This window comes from Mchenga conophoros, linkage group LG12, assembly GCF_057382185.1.
Source record: "Mchenga conophoros isolate Kocher_MC1m ecotype Shallow Benthic linkage group LG12, M_conophoros_male_GT1.1, whole genome shotgun sequence".
Taxonomy (NCBI): Eukaryota; Metazoa; Chordata; class Actinopteri; order Cichliformes; family Cichlidae; genus Mchenga; species Mchenga conophoros.
The window spans coordinates 37,494,048-37,513,190 of NC_140537.1; the positions used below are offsets into that span (position 1 = coordinate 37,494,048).

The following is a 19,143-nucleotide window of genomic DNA, read 5'->3' on the forward strand; positions in this document are numbered from 1 at the left end:
CAGTGTATCCAACCTGGGCCGATGAAAATGAGAAGATCTGTATGTTTTTTACCCATCACACATTAGAGGCGTGTGGTTGTTGTTCTATTATGTGATAAACACACAGGCTGGGATCATTTGGGAACGTTTTAACTGCTCTTATGTAGAAAAAGCCCATAAACCGACTATAAATCCGCCCAGAAATGTTTGATTTTTAAAAAGAAGAAAAGATTTCGATGATAAATCCGTGGACGGTCACGCTAACCTGGGCCCTGGACGAGGAGGCTGATCGGAGCATGCTCAGTGACGCTGAGCTTCACAGTCGGCTTGTTATCGAAACACTGATGATGCTTTACAAAGTGAGTGACATCACAACCACCTCACCGACCGCTGGTGTGTAACTTTGTCTCCTGACATCGTGTAGTCGCCACGTAACAGATAATAAGCAGATTGTCGCCTCTCCCACAGGATACAAACTCAAACTGAAGTTCCTCCGTCACCACATCTGCACAGATGTTTCCGCCCTTCAAGCCCGTCTTTATTATTTGCTGTTGACAGGCTGCAGCAAAGACAATGCTGCTGATCCCCGCACACGTTCCTGAAGGGCACACGTGAGCGCTTCGCCCAGATGTGGCGAGCCTGCGTGACATTTCGCTGTGACGATTATTGCATGTATCAACAACACAGAGGCTGTTATGGAAATCGCACCATCGCGTTGCCACGCAGCGCTGTGGTTGATCAGACTGCTGACTCCTCTGCCACTCGACCAAAGCAGCGCCAGAAAAACCACTCGGGGAAGCAGGGACACTTGGCTGAGGGCTGTTCACGCCTCCTCACGGCCCCGGCAATCACGCAGCACTTAGTGTACCGAACACCCACGGAGGGAGGAAGAGTACAAGGGAGTAGGGGGTGAGAGAAAGAAGAGTGAGTGAAAATGAGAGAGCGCCACATTCTGCCTCTTTTTTTTTATTTCCACAGCAAGATTTTCACACAGGCTTCCAACAGAGACGATGGCAAACGTCTCCTCGGCTCCGGCCAAAAAATGGGCAATAAAGTGAGAGTCATCCGACTCCCTGAGCCCTGCCGGCACAGAGTCGTCAGGAATCAGAGCAGTGATTCAGCTCTCTGCACATCCTCACTCCACAGTGTGACTGACCCAGTTCGTGTGAGACCGCCAGCTGCAGACGAGCTTGAAGGCAGCATCCGTGACCCCGATGTGACCCGTAACAGCCGCGGCTCTAAAGGGCCAATCGGCAGGGCCTGAAGCCAAGTGGGAAAATAATTGGAAAAACAACAAAACGCATTTGATTTTGGAAGTTTGCTGCCAACAAAAGACCCCATACCCCCTCCCTGTCTCTGTTCCACAAACACGAGCAGCAGCAGAGCGGCGCTGCTCCTCGTGCTGCCAGATTACTGCTGCGCCGGCTGCATGCGGCTCGTGCAGCGTTCGGCATCGATCGGCTCGTTTGGTGGAGCTTCTCGCTCAGGAAGACTTCATCAGAGTTTAGATCCATTCAAAGAAAAGCACTGAACAAATATTCTTCACTATCAGTGAATTCAATCAATCCTGGTGATTCTGTGCAGTAAACGTGTTTTTAATCAAAGGCGAGCTCCATGCTGTCGCCCGAGGAGGAAGATCCCACAAACCTCTTCTTCAAAGGAGGCCCGCTCAAAACAGGCAGCAGCATACTCCACAGTTACAAAAATTAGACAATTAAACACAGGCAACAACAACACACACAAAATTCAATTCAATTAAAATGACAGCAATCTCACTGAAACAGTTGTGTGTTATGGAAACGGCCTCAAGGATCTTAGTTTGGATTTTAAAGCATTTATAATGAAATGAACTCGTTTCCCAGTCGTTCTGCAGCCAAACACACAAAAACTCTTCTACCGAGTTCAGTTTGTGCAAATAAACAGAAAGCAAGAGAAACACGAGCAGCACGTTTCACTGCGAGCAGGCAACACGTGCAGGAGGGCAGCAATCCCAGCACTGCCTTATATATAAAACTGTAAATGAGAGCTCCTCTGATTGGCCAAAGCGAGCCGTCCACCTGACGGTGTAACTCACAGGGTCAGTCAGGGCAGAAGGCATCAACCGCTCCAAGACATCGAGCAGAAGCATTCGTGTCTCCATCATCCAGAAATGTTGCAGCAACAAGTTGCTTCTTTGTATCAAAAGAAACATCAGATATGACCGAGTTCAAAGCTCAATAATAATCCGTCAGCATGCACGGATCCATGTTTGGATCAGTCACTGGTGAATGATTATTTCTGATAAATATGAATCATGTGAGGCTGAATTCATCTCAGTGTTGTGCTCTGTGACAGATTCACGTCTCTTCTGTTTACCACAGTGAAACAAACCAGTGGACAAAGATTTCCTCAGAAACTGAACTGCACGCTTTAGAAGAGCGAACCGTCCTGTGACCGAAGAGGAAGAGAGAGCCGAGGACGAAGGCTTTCTCATGCTAGTACCACTCCCACTCCCACTCAGCCTGACCTCACCCTGTTGTTGCTTCCACCTCTGTGACTGAGGCCTCGGCGCAGAAAGAAAGACATCAGGATGTGATCGCGTTCATATGGAAGTCAAGTGTTTCACACTGTAATAAGCGTCCGTGCACACACAGCTCCGGTCACCTGTCACGCACACGTGCACGTGCACGGCTGGAACAGCAGCAGCCGTAGGAACGTCTTCCTCAGACGTCCCGCCGCCGCCGGCTCGTGCAGCGGAAACGTGGAATCTGTGAAGTCGCGGGACCTGCTGCGAAAATCTCGTCGGGGATGAGAAGGAAAACACGGCTGACTTCCTGTTCCTGATTAAACACCATCTGTGCAGTTCGAGACTTTCTGTGACTCCTCAGAAATGAATATTAATTATTCATTTTCACTTCTCTGCTGAAAGTACGACAGGAAACGTGGCGCTGCGTCTGCATGAGGACCATCATCATGCTGTTTAAGAGAAGCACAAAGGGAAACAACTCCACACACAAACCAGCAGCACACTGGAAACTTCTCCACACAATAGAAAACACTTCAAAATATTCTGTGTGACATTTTGGAAGTGCTCTCATCCTGCCTGACAGGCCTCGCATCAAACAGCACACGAGGAGCACTGCTGAGTGTTACTGACGAGGCGCCGCGGCTACACCCATCATCAAACACACAGACTGTACACAAAAGACGGACGCTGCGACCATATTTAGGACTAAATGAGCCGCTAAGGCGAGAAGCTTCACCCAAGAACTGTGCAGATCCAACACAGACGCACATCAACTCATTTCTACGTCATACATGAATAAAATGTTCAAGTTTCTCTCAGTAAACCTGAAGCACAAACTTTTAAATGCTACATTTACAAAAACACAAAGTGGCGAGAGAGAGAATAAAGTCCACGCAACGAGATGACCTGCTGCGATTTCCTGCCAGGAGACACGAGCAGAGGCGCGTCTGCATTCAGCAGCCATGACCCTTAAAGCAGGGGTGGGGAACTCCAGGCCTCGAGGGCCGGTGTCCTGCAGGTTTTAGAGCTCACCCTGGGTCAGCACGCCTGAATCAGATGATTTGTTCGTTCCCAGTCCTCTGAAGAACTACAGGACATGTTGAGGAGGTCATTTAACATTTAAATCAGCTGTGTTGATCGAGGACACATCTCAAACCTGCAGGACACCGGCCCTCGAGGCTCAGTGGGGACTAACTCTCCTTTACAGTGCGCCTCTAGAGGCCACCAGAGGAACTGCAGTTTCCCTCAGTGGTTGCCATCTGAGCGAATATGAATATTTCTGAGCTTCGTGATACTGCATCAGCAAGAAACTGATATTTATTAATACTCACACACAAAGTAGCACCTTAAGCATAAAAGCTATCTGCAGGGTGTCGGGTTGCGCACCAACAAAGAGCTGCGGTGCGATCTAACAGCAGCTCTGCAGGATTGCTTCATGATGGGAGGGAGCCGAGCTGCAGGCGTATCTCCTCCCAGGTTGGGTAACACGCGGGGCAGACGCAGACTCAGGGAATCACTGCAATTATAGATGTAGCAACGATAATCATGTGACAGTCCTTAAAGAACAAAGAGCACGAGCAGGCACCAAACTCAGGTATGCACGAGGAGTTTCCTCCACAACCACAAACTATCCTCAGGCTCGAAGTTTTCTTCCACTCGCTCCTCACAAAGTAACACAACAGCAAGAGCGACGTAAGCTCGTTAGCATCAGCGTGTCTGCACTCCACACATGAATAAATTGTTGCACATGGCAATTAAACTTTCTACGAGGGGGAATTTCATTTGAATACATGAATTATTACTTCATAATTAATTTAAGGAAGCATGAGCGTGCTCTTTTAGCACACAGAGTAAACTGGTCTATGCTGCCATCAAAGGAGAAACTGAACATGTGCACAGTCACAGGGCAACGGCTGTGCTTATAACCTGGAGTCAGAAAGTACTACGACTGCAGGAACTTCCTAAATTAAATCCTAACTAATGAAAGTGTTCACGCTCTCGCGTTTCTGTGCACTTCCTCTGATGTTTCCTCTTTTGTCCTAAAGTGACAAAATTATGTAAGAGCTCGTTGAAACTCTCCTGTGGACACGTGAAAGTTTGCATCACATCTGTCTGCAAGCTAAGTGGAAATGACAGCGTGGCTAAAAAGGAGCACGAGGTAAACACCGACAGCTCGCCTGTGGGAATTAAACCCAAACTCTAACTTGTGTGTTTTTCCGCAGCTCTCCCCGTGTATGAAAGCGAGCCCACCCTTTGTTAACAACACCAGCTGCACACACACACAGACGAGGGGAAAATGGCAGCGGTTCAACTGAACCGTCTTCCCCTGGTGAGGAAAAGCAAACAAACAGGCTTTCCCTGCTAGACTCTGTGTTTAACCCGGAGCTACTTTAACAGAGGTCAAAGTGGCGGCTCCCTGCTGCATGATGACAGAGCCCTCGTGTTTACGTTGCTAGCAGAGCCTGGCAGAGTGAGGAAATCCTTCTCATCCTCCAGAGACGTGCAGGGAGAGCGCCGACGTGCACGGATGTTGCTGAGCACAGAGACGGGGCAGAAGTAACGAGCAGAGGAAAAACCCTTCCTGGGAATCGCTGACAAACAGAGGCAGGTTTTCAAGAGCACCTCTCCCCCCCCCCCCCGGCTCTCTGATAGTCTGCAGGATCAGATTGCTGAGCTCCCTTTGTTGTGCTTGAAGCACAGACAGGGCTTCCCACTTTTGGCCTACTTGTTTCACCAAAGCAGCTGGAAGGGAGGGGATGACGGAGAGGAGCTGGTCGGGAGCTCTTTGCATTACTCAACACTGCAGGAGGTTATCTGTGCTTAGATACGCAGCGTAGCTTTAGGTTGATACAGCAGGTCAGAGTGACAGGACTATCCCACCCAGGTTCACTACACGCAGTCACGCCTGTGGAACGTACACACGTGGACGATGAACAAGTAACCGAACCTGCGTCTTACACAGAGCTCAGTCTGTGAAGAGCATCGGTCCAGCCGAGGGAGCAAAGACAATTTCATTTTGTGTCTGCGGCCTCTCAGCTCCTCCAATAACGTGCTCATTTACCGAGCGCGCGTCACATACAGGAAGTCTCTCCTGCCTCATGCTACAGCACCGCCGTTTATCTAGTTACAGCTTTACTCATTAAGCTCTTTGCTTGCTCTGTTCGCTTCACTGAACTGTTGTTGTTTGTCATGCTGTCTTTATTTCCTATTTTCTCAGAGCTTGCATCGAGTCTTTTGGCTGCTGCGACATCATTTTTCCAGCTTTCATATAACAATTTTTCCCAGTGGCGTTAATAATTACAGCCAACCTGTTACAGCAGCTCTTATTACAGCTTTGCCACGTTACAGAAAGATGTATGAGGAAGCTGAAGAGCGCACAAACAAGCAGCCCTGAGCCGTGGGGGCTCGAGTCCTGAGCGCACACCCGCCGCCGGCGCGATGTTGGATCGGCGCGACCTCGATGCTTAGTTAGAGGTCGCTGCTCTTGTCGGGAATTCGGCCTTGTCATGGTGAGGCAGCGCCGGAATGAACAATGTTCAGTGGTAATGAGCAGCAGGAAGGCCTCGTACACACAAGTCGGTGAAGTGGGAGTGGGCAGGGAACGCGCTTCATGATAACAACGCAGCACAACGCAGCAGAGAGGAAGGGCGGCCGGTGCGTCTGGGTGAGAACACGCGGCCGCACATGTTTGCTACGTCGCTGTGTTTCGTCTCCTTCTGTTCTTATCTGTAATTGTTGTTACAGCGTGAACTCCCACGGGAACAACGGCCACGCCCGGGAGCAGAAGCAGCTGCCGCTCTTTACAGCACGATGTGCAAACGCACATGAAAGAAGGGAGAAGCTTAAAAGCTCTCAGCGCAGATCCACCGACCTCATGTTGGACCATGCGGGTCCAACATGAGGTCATAAAGCAGGTTTGTGTGTCGGTGACCAAACCAAACCTGCAGGTGCCGATGCAGCTGCACAGCTGCATCTGCACAGCTGCAGCACTGCTGCTCCACAAACAGCTTGTCGTTGTAAGAACTGAAGCAGCGAGAGTCACAGAGACGGTCGGAGCTGCAGGACACTCAGCGAAGCAGCTGCTGGGAAGCTTTGGTAACATAAGGTGTCATCATCAGCGTTCAGCTGCTCGAGGAAAAGGAGAAACTACTCAGGACAGTAATGTTTAAGTACAGCCTGATGAAAACAGTTTATTAATTTAACGACAACGTCGAGACGTCTGCATCAAACCAGAGGAGGAACTCAGCGACGGTTTAATGGAGCCAAAGCTGAGCAGTGACAGCGAGCTGCTACCACAGACTCACTGTGCTTTTCTTTATGGGCAGTTCAGTTACTTTCATGCCTCCGACTCTGAGGAAGTTCAGCTCTGACACTAATCAGTGAAGTTCTCTTTTACCAGTTAATCAAATATAAACACTTTTACTCGCTGTGAAGCAAAAACAAGGTTTAAGAAAGTGTTTCTGCTCATTTCATCACAGCTGCTCAGGTTAAAGCACCAGCAGCAGAGGAAGTACACGATGAAAGCTTCTGGGTTATTCCTGAGGTCCCTGCTGTTTTCACAGAGTCCGAGAATCACGTCGGGATTTTGTCCGAATCTGAAGGAGATGGCCTCTACTCCAGATGCAATCCTCCTCCTGTTGGTGAAGCAGCTGCCACACGGGGCAACAACTCGCTAGCTGTGAATAGATGAACCTTTTACCAGCAGCTACTGTCAGGTCAGTGCAGGGAGAGTTAAGGACATGCAGGAATAAGAGGTAAATGCATCAGGAGAGAAAAGAGGGAAGTGAAGAAGGAATAAATCCTGGGAAGTCCCCCATGCAGCCGGAGCACTTCAGCGTCACCTGATCCAGGCCTAACTATAAGCGTTTAAAATGTAAGGTCTTAAAAGTAGAGATGGCGTCTGTCTGCTGAGTCCAGACTGGATCAGAGTCCACTGGAGAGGAGAAGGACAGCTGAAGACTCATGCAGGCTTCAGTCTGAGTGACAACATGATATTATCCCAACATCGCTGTGCAAGAAGCTGCAGGATGACAATAAAAAACTCTGAGTCTCTAATTATGAGGTCCCTAACATGTGTTTGCATCTCCACAGGTTAATGTTCAGGTGTGGAAACTGATCTGTGACGATGTGATCAGCAGGTCAGAAACACACTGAGGCAGATCTGCATCAGCGCAGTTTTCTGATTGACACCGAACCTCATGAACATTAAAACTACGCAGGCCTCACATAAACATGACAGGATTATTTTAGCAGCACAGGGTTGTGTTGGAAAGGAGCCTCCTCAGTGAGAACGAAGTGATAACAAGCTCACGGAAGTTCATGTTGTCAACGCAGGGTGTCTGGCACAGCTCGGGCTGACAGCAGCTGATGACACACACACACACACACACACACACACACACACACACACACACACACACACACACACACACACACACACACACACACACACACACACACACACACACACACACACAGAAAAGTCTGCGTTCTCTGCTGGACAGCTGACTGTAACACGATCCTGCTGGCTTTCTGTTCTCAGAGATGAGAACAAATCTCAGTGTTATCTTCATACATCTGCATCTTTACTCCACATCATCAGGCTTTGTCCAAGCAGACACTTGTGTTTGTGTGGACGCCATTAGGTTCTGCAGAATAACCCGATGTGTAAGTGATTCCATGGCTGTCTGGGCTTGAAAAGGAAAGTAAGATGCTCAGCCTCCTAATCTTTGGCCCCAATCCAGCCATAATCCAGCCATACACCACAGCCAGGCTTGTGGGAGCAGAATTCAACGTATAAAGACATTTTAAGCCCTCAGTATAAACATACAGGGTAAAATAAAAGCCCTTCCTGCAGCAGACCGTCTGCACTGTGCAACGTGTTAACGCATCCTTTCCCCTGCTGTTACAGCACAGCTGCTAACAGGCAATCATCCCAACCCACCACCTCATGCATCTCCACCAGCAGGCTGACCAGGTCACATTACTCAGCTGCTCTCCCCCCACACTGAACAGATCCCAGCTGTTTGGACTGCAGTCAGTTAAGGTGGCAATGCTCTGAAAAGCTGCTGATAGTGGGAGAAGCCCCCCCCAGAACCTGCAGGAGATGGGAACTGGTCCTCGATGCTGGGACTGAAGAAGACCAACGGGCTGCTGCTGGTTCAGGATGGTGGAGTTGGACTCGGTCCACAGGATAAGAAACCAAAAGGCTGCTCTGCCTCCTCTCCCACCAACACTACTCTGATAAACACTGAGAGTCTCGCTTCATTTGCCAAATAAATGATAGTTATAAGCAGCTTTTAATGCACAGACTGTGTTATTTAATCACTAACAACAGCATTGAACACAAGCTCAAACTAAGTGCGCATAAATAAACTCAAGCTTCAAAGATCACGTCTTCGTAACACAAACACAACGACGAGGTTTCTCTGAGACTTTAAACACAGAAGGACAAAGACCAGCGCGCTGTCCAACACTACACTGCACCTCTCCGTCACTACTGCGAGCCAGCTATTGATTGGCTCTGTGCACTACTACTGTGAAATCGGAGAGGGTGCTGAAAAGCTGAAAAGTGTTAAGCACAATGGCGGGCAGGCTGGAAGAGCTTCGAGAAGGCGCCCACGAGGCTTCTCTGTCACATGTGACGCGGGCGCACTCGGACCGACGGAGGACGACACATTCAGTAAGTGGGAAACAACGAGTGCGATCTCACCTCCCGCTCGCCGTCCTTCGCTGCAAACCCCACAGCAAACTTTGCTTTGTTGCTTTTTTCTCCATGTTGTTCATTTTTGTGCAGACTGCTCTGTTACGAGCAAGTCACAGCCTGAAGCCATCATCATCATCATCATCGTCCTTCATGAAACAGTAACTCAGACTTCAAATAGACGTAGTGTCTGTCTTTAGGCGTGCAGGCGTTACCAGCAGCTCTCGGCTTGCATCGTTTAAAAATGCAGCATCTTTCAGTTTAACGTCTTCTGGATTTCGAGCTGATGTGTTGGTGTGCTGAACAGACTAACAGCTGAAAACGCTGCTTTTCTTTAAACTGTGAACAGAGAGGGTTTGATGAGGAGCTTTTACTGTGTTCTAATGTAACTGGAAAAAACTCAAACACATCAGTGAGGCGGTGCGCTTCACATCGATCGCTGCAAACACCTGAGATCAAACGTCTCCTGTAAAGACGGTGAAACGAAACATCTGAGTATAAACGGACGTCTGTCAGCCTTTACAAAGAAAACAGTCCCAGCATGAGTGAAAGTCACACTATTGCATGTGTGTGTGTTTCTCCTGCATTAGTAATAAACTACTGTAGGATATAATGTGATAAATAAGGACAAAGGTCTTCACGATCATCATGTATGAGCTTATTTAAATTAACCTCCCAAAGCTGTTTTGGGTGATTGTGCTCGTCTCAACTTCATCATCCACTGATGGAGGCGGATCACTGAAAGAGATCCGAGGCCATTAAACACAGGTCTACGTTTCAGGTTCGATAATGGAGGCGTCTAATAAAAGGGAGCCGCTGTAACCTGGCACGAGGCTCGCTGCCCGTCAGCTCTGTGACAAAGCGGCTTTTATGCTGCCCGATCATTGGCTGATGGGATCGTTCATCAGCGAGGCCTGCCAGGGAGAGATAAAGCGAGGCGTGCTCGTCAAACCCTGGATAGGTGCGTGACCTGCACACTTTATATTTAACCTGATCCATTACAGCGCCCGGCAGCAGTTAAGACTCAAGTGTTGCTCTGCAGGTCGCGTTCAGTCCAGCATCTACGGTGAGCGGAATAAACAGTTTTATAGTTGATGCGTCCGCCCCGCTCAGACAGGCTTCCCCTCCTCCTGATGTAGGACACCAGCGTCGTCCTGTCATCACCCTGCATGAAGGCTGTGGTCACATGAGCAGTCATGACAGGACATCAGACCCTGTGCTGCGAGTTAGTCTGAGCGCTCTGGGAGACGTGCTTTCATAGAAGTGCATGCCCTCTAATGTAGAATGGAACAGACTAGATTAGTATAGAATAGAATAGTAAAGAGTTTAAGATTCGTGTGAAACTGTTAATCACACGATTTGATAACAAAACATATTTTACATGCAGGCCATGCACAAACCGTCAGATCGATCTGCCGAGCGGCTAATATTAGCCGCGCTCGCACCGGCAGCCTGGGCTTCCTGCAGCTAGCACCCACACGCCTGCACTGACTGTGGCTCCATGACAGTTTATGCCATCCACGTCCACGTCCACGTTTCCTGCCTCATAGTGCTGCAGGAGCACGCCGCTTCATTTACCTCTCACCTCGCAGGTTTTCAGACAGGTGCTGCTGTCAGTCAGAGCTGCAGCAGAACCGACATTTAAAAATGAAATCATGTGTTTAGCTGCCAGCATTTATGATGTAAACGAGTGCAGCCATCTTTAAACGTCAGGTTGACCAGTTACGAGCATCAGCAGTTCTATGCCGTCTCCGTGGACAGCGGCGGTTAGCTGTGAATGCATCCAGTGTGACAACTGTGTGCGTATACGACTCGAGCTGACAGCAGAGGAAGCTGTTCTGCTGCAGGAGGGTTTCTGCAAAGACGTGACGTGAATACCTGAAACTGCGGAGGGTTAGTAGCCCGCACTGTTTCCTGATGTTGGCAGCTTTGGTCTTAGATGACATAAAATGTTTATTTTTTCCTTGGTACACTAATGTGTCATCTTCACCTTCTGTCTGTGTGCAGTTTCCAAGCGAGGACCCCGTCTGTGCGAATGCTCATCGTACAGTATGGCTATAAAAACACTGCTGTGTAATGTGAAATATATGACTGTGCCATCCTTTAATCAGCACTAAGAAACCGCGGCCAGCAGCTCCATCAGATGTTCAGCAGGTTTCTGGCTCACCTTCCAGGTAACGACCTCGACGCACTGAGTGGTTCGCTGCTCGCTGTCAAAGCTTCACACTGACGGACGCTCGGGGTGCTGAGCGACGGCGCATTTTGCTTTTAAAATCAGAGATGAATATTTGATGGGGGTACAAATGGCTGCATCGGTGCCAAACTGCTGCACAGTGAGAGAAAACCAGCAGCGCATCAGAGGACACCAGCTCAGATTGAATCAGATCCCCCAGGAAGGTCTCCACAAAGGTTTGAACGCCTTCAAACACGACGACAAGAACATTTTCTCCAACAACAAACCCCTGAAAGACTCTGTGTCGTTTTTATTTTATCATATAAAGAGAAGGGAACTAACCGCCTTCGTTTTGGGCGATGCATCCCTTTAAACGTGCCTGCTCACTTCAATTAAAGCTTCTCTACTTAATTAAATTGTCTTTGGCTCGCGGGGGATGGATGCAGTCCCAGCGCTCTGCAGGCCAGCCTGCGTCCTGTGATATTATTCTGTTATTATATGTTACCTTATAGATGTAACCAAAATAGTTGAATTAGAATACTGCTGTAGATCATATTATACCCTTTAAAATAGAGTGTGTGATCTGTATGTAGTTTAGTTCTCATTATACTTTTGAGTTAACAGAACATATTCACATATTAGTTCATTAGATAAATGTGCATCACTCTGTATCCTTGATCTGCTGGGAATGTGTTACACTGTTTTCTTGACATGCTTAAGTGTTGAATCATGAAGAGAAGGTTGTAAGCAGGAGACTCTGTGTCTAAAGACAGGGGAGATAGACAGACCACATTCCACACCCCCACCTTACAGAAAGCAGAGAAACAACTGCCGAGGTCATAACTTAGGCGCTGTAACAGAGAAAAAATGTGATGTTTTGGCTTTTACGATTAGCTGGGGGCCACTAGAGACTATAAAAAGCTGAGCAACCCGTCACCATTTTGAGACATGTGCCTGACCCTCGGGTAGCATCTCTCCCGTCCGGACGTTGTAATGCTCTTATTGTTGAATTGTATGGAAATAAATGATTGTTGATTGAGCATTGATACACCGAGTATTGTCCTTCCTTCAGCCCAAAGATTCAAAGAACTGCGTGTTTCCAACAGTCCACATTCACAACATCAGCCTGTTCCTGCTCAGCTCTCCACACTTCCTCTGCATCCGACGCTCGTTGGCTGCAAACACGCTGAAGGAAATAATAAGTAGAGACGACAACGCGCAGAAACAGTGAAGTGAAACCACAGACTGCTGACAGATGATAATCAGTTACTGCCCCTCCCAATGTGAACCTGGAGTGCCGCTCTCGTCGTCAGCTGATTTTACAGTAAGACCAGCTGAAACCTTACTGACAGTCACAACCGTCAAAGGGTTTTTCTCACCGACACACGGCTGCTGCTTCTCCTTTATACTGAACTCATCTTTACATTAAAGCAGGCGTCCAGAGAGCAGCAACAAACAGATATAAAAGTTTTGCATAAACAGTGTGTAAGTGGCATCGTTATAGTTTGTACTTAATTTAATAAGCCAGCCTTGATGCAGATGCTACATCTCTGAATGATCAGCACAGTTTTACACTTTTGTTGGTGAGTTCGCAGCTTCACGTTATTTCTGTGGCTGTGCAGCTTCAGCGCTGATCATCTGATGCTGCGTGGTTTTTAAAACTGCTGTTAGTACGAGGGAATCAGGCCTGTGAGTGGAAGACTACACATTTCCACATACAATGAAACATACACTCCTCAATGTATCTGATTGGCTCTGCTTGCAAAGGTCACGGGTGTGTCGTGGCACATTCATCACACCAACACGATGCAGGAGCCGCAGGTTATCCTCCTTATAGACACGAGGGTAAAACAATCAGAGGCCAGTCGCTCTTTTTCACTCCGGTTCTGTTTCCACGGGCAGTGAGTCTCAGCAGAAACACAAGAGATCAGACTGTAACTGCAGCACCTCTGCAGCTCAGAGGAGTCAAAGGACAAAGCGTCTGCAGCGGCCGCAGGCTCCGAGGCGTCAGCCTGAAGACTCCCGGCGAGGCCAGGCTTTTCATTAGCACGGAGCCAAGTGTGGGAGGCCGGCGTGGAGTGCTCCCGGCCCACTCTGCGGTAGTGTGGGCCACAAACTGCACCGGCAGAAAAAACATTACGCAACCGCCGCGCCATTGTGTACGGCGGAAGGGTAACCACGGCAACAGGGCCGAGAGACTGAGGAACCGGCGCTGGTTGGAGGAAGGAAGAGTGCGGTATAATCCTGGGTGGGTGTAAACAGCGCGTGTGCGAGTGTTTGTGTTCAGATAAGCATTTTATCAGCAGTGTTTCTGACACCGGTGAAAGTTATTAAACGTCATTAACGCCCTGAGAGCGTCACTGCACCTCCGACAGGCCGCAGCATCGCTCCCCGCGGCTTTAAAGGCTCCACAGACATTAAAAACCAGTTTCAACGATCTTATAATAAGACTGTAAGAAGGAGCGCTGATACTGTGGACATGACCCAACCTTACTGTAGTTATCTCCCCGCGTGGTTAGTCTGTTATGCAAAGGTGCCCGCTGAGTCTCAGCGACGCATCCAGAAGCTGTTCAGCTGTAACAGCGATGAAACGATCGGTCTGATGTTTGACATCATGTTTCCAACAAACAGACTTCACCTGAGCAACACACCTGGATGTAACATGACCCACTTTAGCATTTCTAAAATAAGATGTTATTTGTCTGCAGTCAGTATGAAAGCTCTTATTCTGAAAGTGCACCCGCTCGTGGCTGCAGCAGAGGAGACTCAGCTGATTGCAATACTTCATCATTTATATGTCACAACACACTCGGGGACTTAAATATTTGCAGGAGAGCACAAAACGGTATTGTGTAGCAGGTGTCGCACACCTGTATGTGTGTGTGTACGGGCCACGCCACCGCTCCATCAGCACACACACAAACGCGTTTTCAAACTCAGTGAGGACATCTCATTGACATAAGGCTTTCCCTGGCCCCGTACCATCAAAAATCACATTCTGAGTCTCATAAACGCCTTTAAACTTCAAATTTTGTACTTCACAAAGATATGAACACACACACAGAAGATCAGTGAGGGCTTTTAAAGTGACTACATTGGCCTGGTGGTGAGCACTTTTGCCTAACAGATAAAAGATCGGTGGTTCGAGACCAGAAGCAGACTCAAATCCCTGTGAGCGTTCACATTACGACTGCTAACTTTCTGCTGAACAGCCTGTTTCCTCCACTCAGCTGTTTCCCAGCCTGGCAGCCAGGTGTGACTCAGGGGGAGGAGTCTCATTCAGACACAACTGCAGGTTCAAGGAACTAATAATGTCTCCTCTGATGGAGAGATAACTGACAGAAAGCTAAATGAGAGGCAGGCAGTGTTTGCCCTCGTCTGCAGCCAGAGTGAAAGGACATTCAAGTGTGGCAGGAATGTCAGTCACCTCCCCCAGGCCCAAGCTTTCCACGGCACAAACAATGGAGACATTGTGCTTAAAGGTAAAGAGGAGAGGTGAAAGGTTTCCTTTGCCATCTTCACACTTGTTACGACCAACAGCCTCCAGGACCTTCAAAGATTTCAGACGCTGCAGAGACACAATAACAGACTCCTGCTCTGATCCAGCTGTAACTCTGAGAGGACTGAATGCCAGCAAGCAGAGATAATCATCCTGGAAGAATCCTCGCAGCCACACTGATGTGTACAAACACCCAGAGATAAGTAGAAAAACAATGAAAAAAACCAGGTGAAACAGTGGAGAGAGCTGATGAACTGTGAAGTTCTCAAAACAATAAATCATCATGAATCAGTCATGAAGGTTTCTTTCACCCAAAGCACCGACGTTGATGGTCAAACAGGCGCACACATCTCAAACTGATCACCAGCATCAGTCTGTTATTAACCTCTGTCTCTCTTCCACAGCATGTCCGTATCCTGTCTTCCTTCTCTCACCCCAGCCAATCACAGCAGATGGCCCCGCCCCTTCCTGAGCCTGGTTCTTCCTGTTAAAAAGGGAGTTTTTCCTTCCCACTGTCGCCAAAGTGCTGCTCACAGGGGGTCACATGTTTTTCTCTGTACTTATTATTGTAGGGTCGACCTTACAATATAAAGCACCTTGAGGCCGTTGTGATTTGGTGCTGTGTAAATAAATTGAATTCATAACTAATCAAACATGTTTAATGTTTACAGAAATATGAACGTTTAAGCCCATATTGTACAATCGACACGTGACTTCATCTGCAGGCTGTAAACACCGATGAGTCGCTGGAACAGACCCGTCCGCCCGGCTCGATCGATCGTCACGTCTGATGGTCTGACAATCACGACGAGTCTGTGGGGCTGCTGGTGCGTTTATAGGCTGAGTATGAGCGAAAGCTTCTGGTACTAAGAATCAAAAATGCTCATTTATTCAGCGTGTTAGAGATGTGTGTTTACAGGGTGGCTGTAGCTCAGGTGGTAGAGCAGGTCATCTACTGATCGGAAGGTCGGTGGTTCGATTCCTGGCTTCCCCTAGTCTGCATGCCAAATTTCCTTGGGCAAGATACTAACCCGAAATTGCTCAACGATGCATTCATCGGAGTATGAATGTGTGTGAATGTCAGTTAGAAAGCACCTAGGAAAAATGTGCTTGTGCGAATGGGTGTGAATGGGTGAATGCACAAGTTGTGTAAAGCGCTTTGAGTGCTCAGAAGAGTGGAAAAGCGCTATATAAGAACCAGTCCATTACCATTTACAGAGGCGATGAGTTACCTGTCTGCTGTGGGTACTAACGCCTGCATTTGTTAAAGACAAACTTTATTTAGCACTGTATGTAAATCAAGGGAAGTGCTGGACTCCTGCACAGTCCACCGAGGAGACGGCAGCAGGGGGAGGGCCTTCTCTCTGCCTGCTTTTTCAAACAGGGCCCCGCATGTCTGACGAAACTGACATTCAGCAAGTTTCGAGCCGGTTAACTCCGCCGTGACTCAGGGGAAATCAGCAGGCGCAGACTGGTTTTGTAGGTTGAGCAGAGACGCTCTGAGCTGATGTGACCTCACCTCTGACTTTGTCAGCATTAATTAAAAGTTCATTTTGAAAGCTCCTGCTCGTTTCCCTCCTTATCTCACGAGTCCAACTAAAAACACGCAGCTGAAAATGTCTGTCAGGAGGATCTGTGAAGGTCAGAAGAATTCCTGTTAATGTGAGGAACAAGAACGCAACTCGGACCAAATAACTGACAGAGAGCGAGACTGCATGTTCTCTGATCAACACTGAGGTTTGACATGTAGTCATGTGACATCACATCAGCGCCGCATCTGCAGTGACCGCAGCCCAAACGAGGCTTTACCTAAAACACTGTTTACAATAGTTATACTTTAAGCCCTCAGAATATTTTTCCAACAGTGAAACTTAATCCGCTCAAGGATTAATGAGATTTTACTCGTAGTGTTTCAAACGATCCTTCATGTAAGCCCACACAGGACGCAGAGACGAGTTGGACGTGTAGTTGAGTCCAAATGAGCATCTTTCTCGGCTCACAGGTTCAGCGTCCGTGAAAGTTTCTTTGCATCAACCCAACGTTGGTGTGATTGTTTGTTTGTACCCACTCGGGTTTGTCTGCTCTCTGCACACTGACCAGATACTGAAAGCAGCATCTGCAGACCTCCGTGGTCTGGTGCTGCTTTCATCGCAGCCTTTGATTGGCCCTCACTGTCACGAGTGGGCGAGCATGTGTGAAAAGGAGACAGATATTCCAAGGAACGAGACGAGGAGTTACGCATCGACATCAGTTCAAGTGAACGTGAAACAAAAGCTTCCAAGTGCACGTTTTCATTAGTTTGGAGTCGTTTATGTGCCGAGAGAAGAAGGCTGCGTGGCGTTCGTCTAAGTGCAGTCGTCACATTCGTTCACAGCAGGAGGAAAACCCTGAGTGAGAGTTTAAGCTTGGAACGTTGCAGAAGACGAGAGACAGAAACGGGAGAAGTTGTCTTCCTCCACCGTTTACCACCCCTCGGTTTCCACGCTCCACCGCCTGCACGTCTCTCCTAATTGACCGCAAAGGGTTGTAGCTCGTCCCACGTGCGCTCCAACACACACTCAGCTTCACGCACAGCGCCGCTCCCTGCCATTCACCTGCTACCACAGCAGGCAGGAATCCAATCATCCCGCCCTGACTGCAGAGATTAATTGAAAATAATTGAGGCTAATCCAAGTGAGTCCGATTTCAATGTGAGTCTAAGTGCAGCAATAACAGACTAAAGTCAGCCTCAGAGTCCTGATCAACTCTTCTCACAGCTGACTCGTCTAGTTTACGTTTTTCCCACCTCGTCTGTCTTTAATGATAATCTCGAGGCCGCAGGAACATTAGATGCTCCTCTGACTCACGTACTACTTATTACTCCTGCTAATGTTGGCAGGCTGAAGCTCAGGGTGTGCGTGCACTCAATGACTGAATGTAAATACATACAGCGAAGCAGCAGATACACAAACAAGAGTCGGGATGTTTTCCTCTGATCAGGATTTATGACCAGCATCTACATGACTCCCAGTTTGGCCCTTTGACCTGGTTATTGAGGCTTGGTTTCCAGTTACCACCAATCTTCTGATAAGCTGGAACATATGGACTGAAACGTGGTTATTTTACCTCCTCACATTGCAGGATCAGAGGGGGCTGACTGCTCGGCCTCTGCTGCTGCAGCCTAAAGCTTCCTCAACAGATCGACTAACAGCTCGTCCAACCTGCCCGACGCCGAGCACCGAGCACGGGGATAAAAGCAGCGCACACGGTCCTGAAATGGTTTTAAAAGAGTCCTTTTAAATCACTCTAAAGATTTGTTTTATTACACAATAAACTAATATAACAACAAATTTTAAAATTGCATTAATTCTATTAATATTTCTATATTTTATTTACTCATTTAATGATCCAGGGATACGTCAATAATAAAAGACGCCTGATCAGAAAACCCCTGAAATCTGGGAGGATTAATGGCTGTATCCCACAGCAGCCTCTCTCAGTGCTCTGTGACACGTACTAATATCACGATCAGAGAAACGTGCAGTTGGACAGATGATGCTAAATGTGGGCAACGAAGAAACGCTGAAAGGATTTCTCACTCAGACTGAGGCTGAACTCTGTCAGCATGAGATCGGCTGCAAATCACTTCTTACACAGAGCCTCTGAATATTCAGCGAGGACTAAGAGAACACGTTCGTCGTGTTGTTATCCTGATAGCTCGTCTGTTTGCAGTTTGGACAAACTGCAAACAGAGCAGCTCAGTGCGGCTCGAAAAACTTTTCCATCTGGCTTCACTGAGCGCGTGCATCTTTATGACGGCAGAATCAACGACGTGGAGGATGCTGAGTCCTCTGACTTTGGTGTGGCGGTCAGATACATAGATGTGACAGCGAGATGCATCCAGGCAGCGACCACAGTTCAGAGAGACGACACAGACACGCAGCTTCCTGCGAGGCTTCCAAAATGCAAATGATGAGATGGCACAGCAATAAAAAAAACAAAGTGCAGACGTTACAACAGCATCAGTGCTGCCTCTCTCTGCCTTCATGCAGCGGCTGGCTGTGATGGAGCTTTGACGGGCGGTGCTCTCGTCTTTGTTCACACCCACAGTCACTGATGGATTTAATGCAGAGCAGGCGTCAGCAGACGAGCGGCCCTGTGCTCATTTTTAAAAGTCCTCCACTTTAAGGTTTTTATAAACCTATTGTGTTGGACAGTCACACCAAAGTATGCAACGACCACACTGGAGCTAATGTAGTGCTGCAGCACAGTAGTCCTGATAGGACCGCACTGCCGCTCCCTGG

General features: G+C 48.2%; 1 protein-coding gene across 1 annotated transcript in view; it reads right to left on the bottom strand.

Annotated features, from left to right (window-relative positions):
* dapk1 (death-associated protein kinase 1) overlaps positions 1-19,143 on the bottom strand; it is a 66,248-nt gene that overhangs the window by 41,934 nt on the left and 5,171 nt on the right. The window lies entirely within an intron of this gene.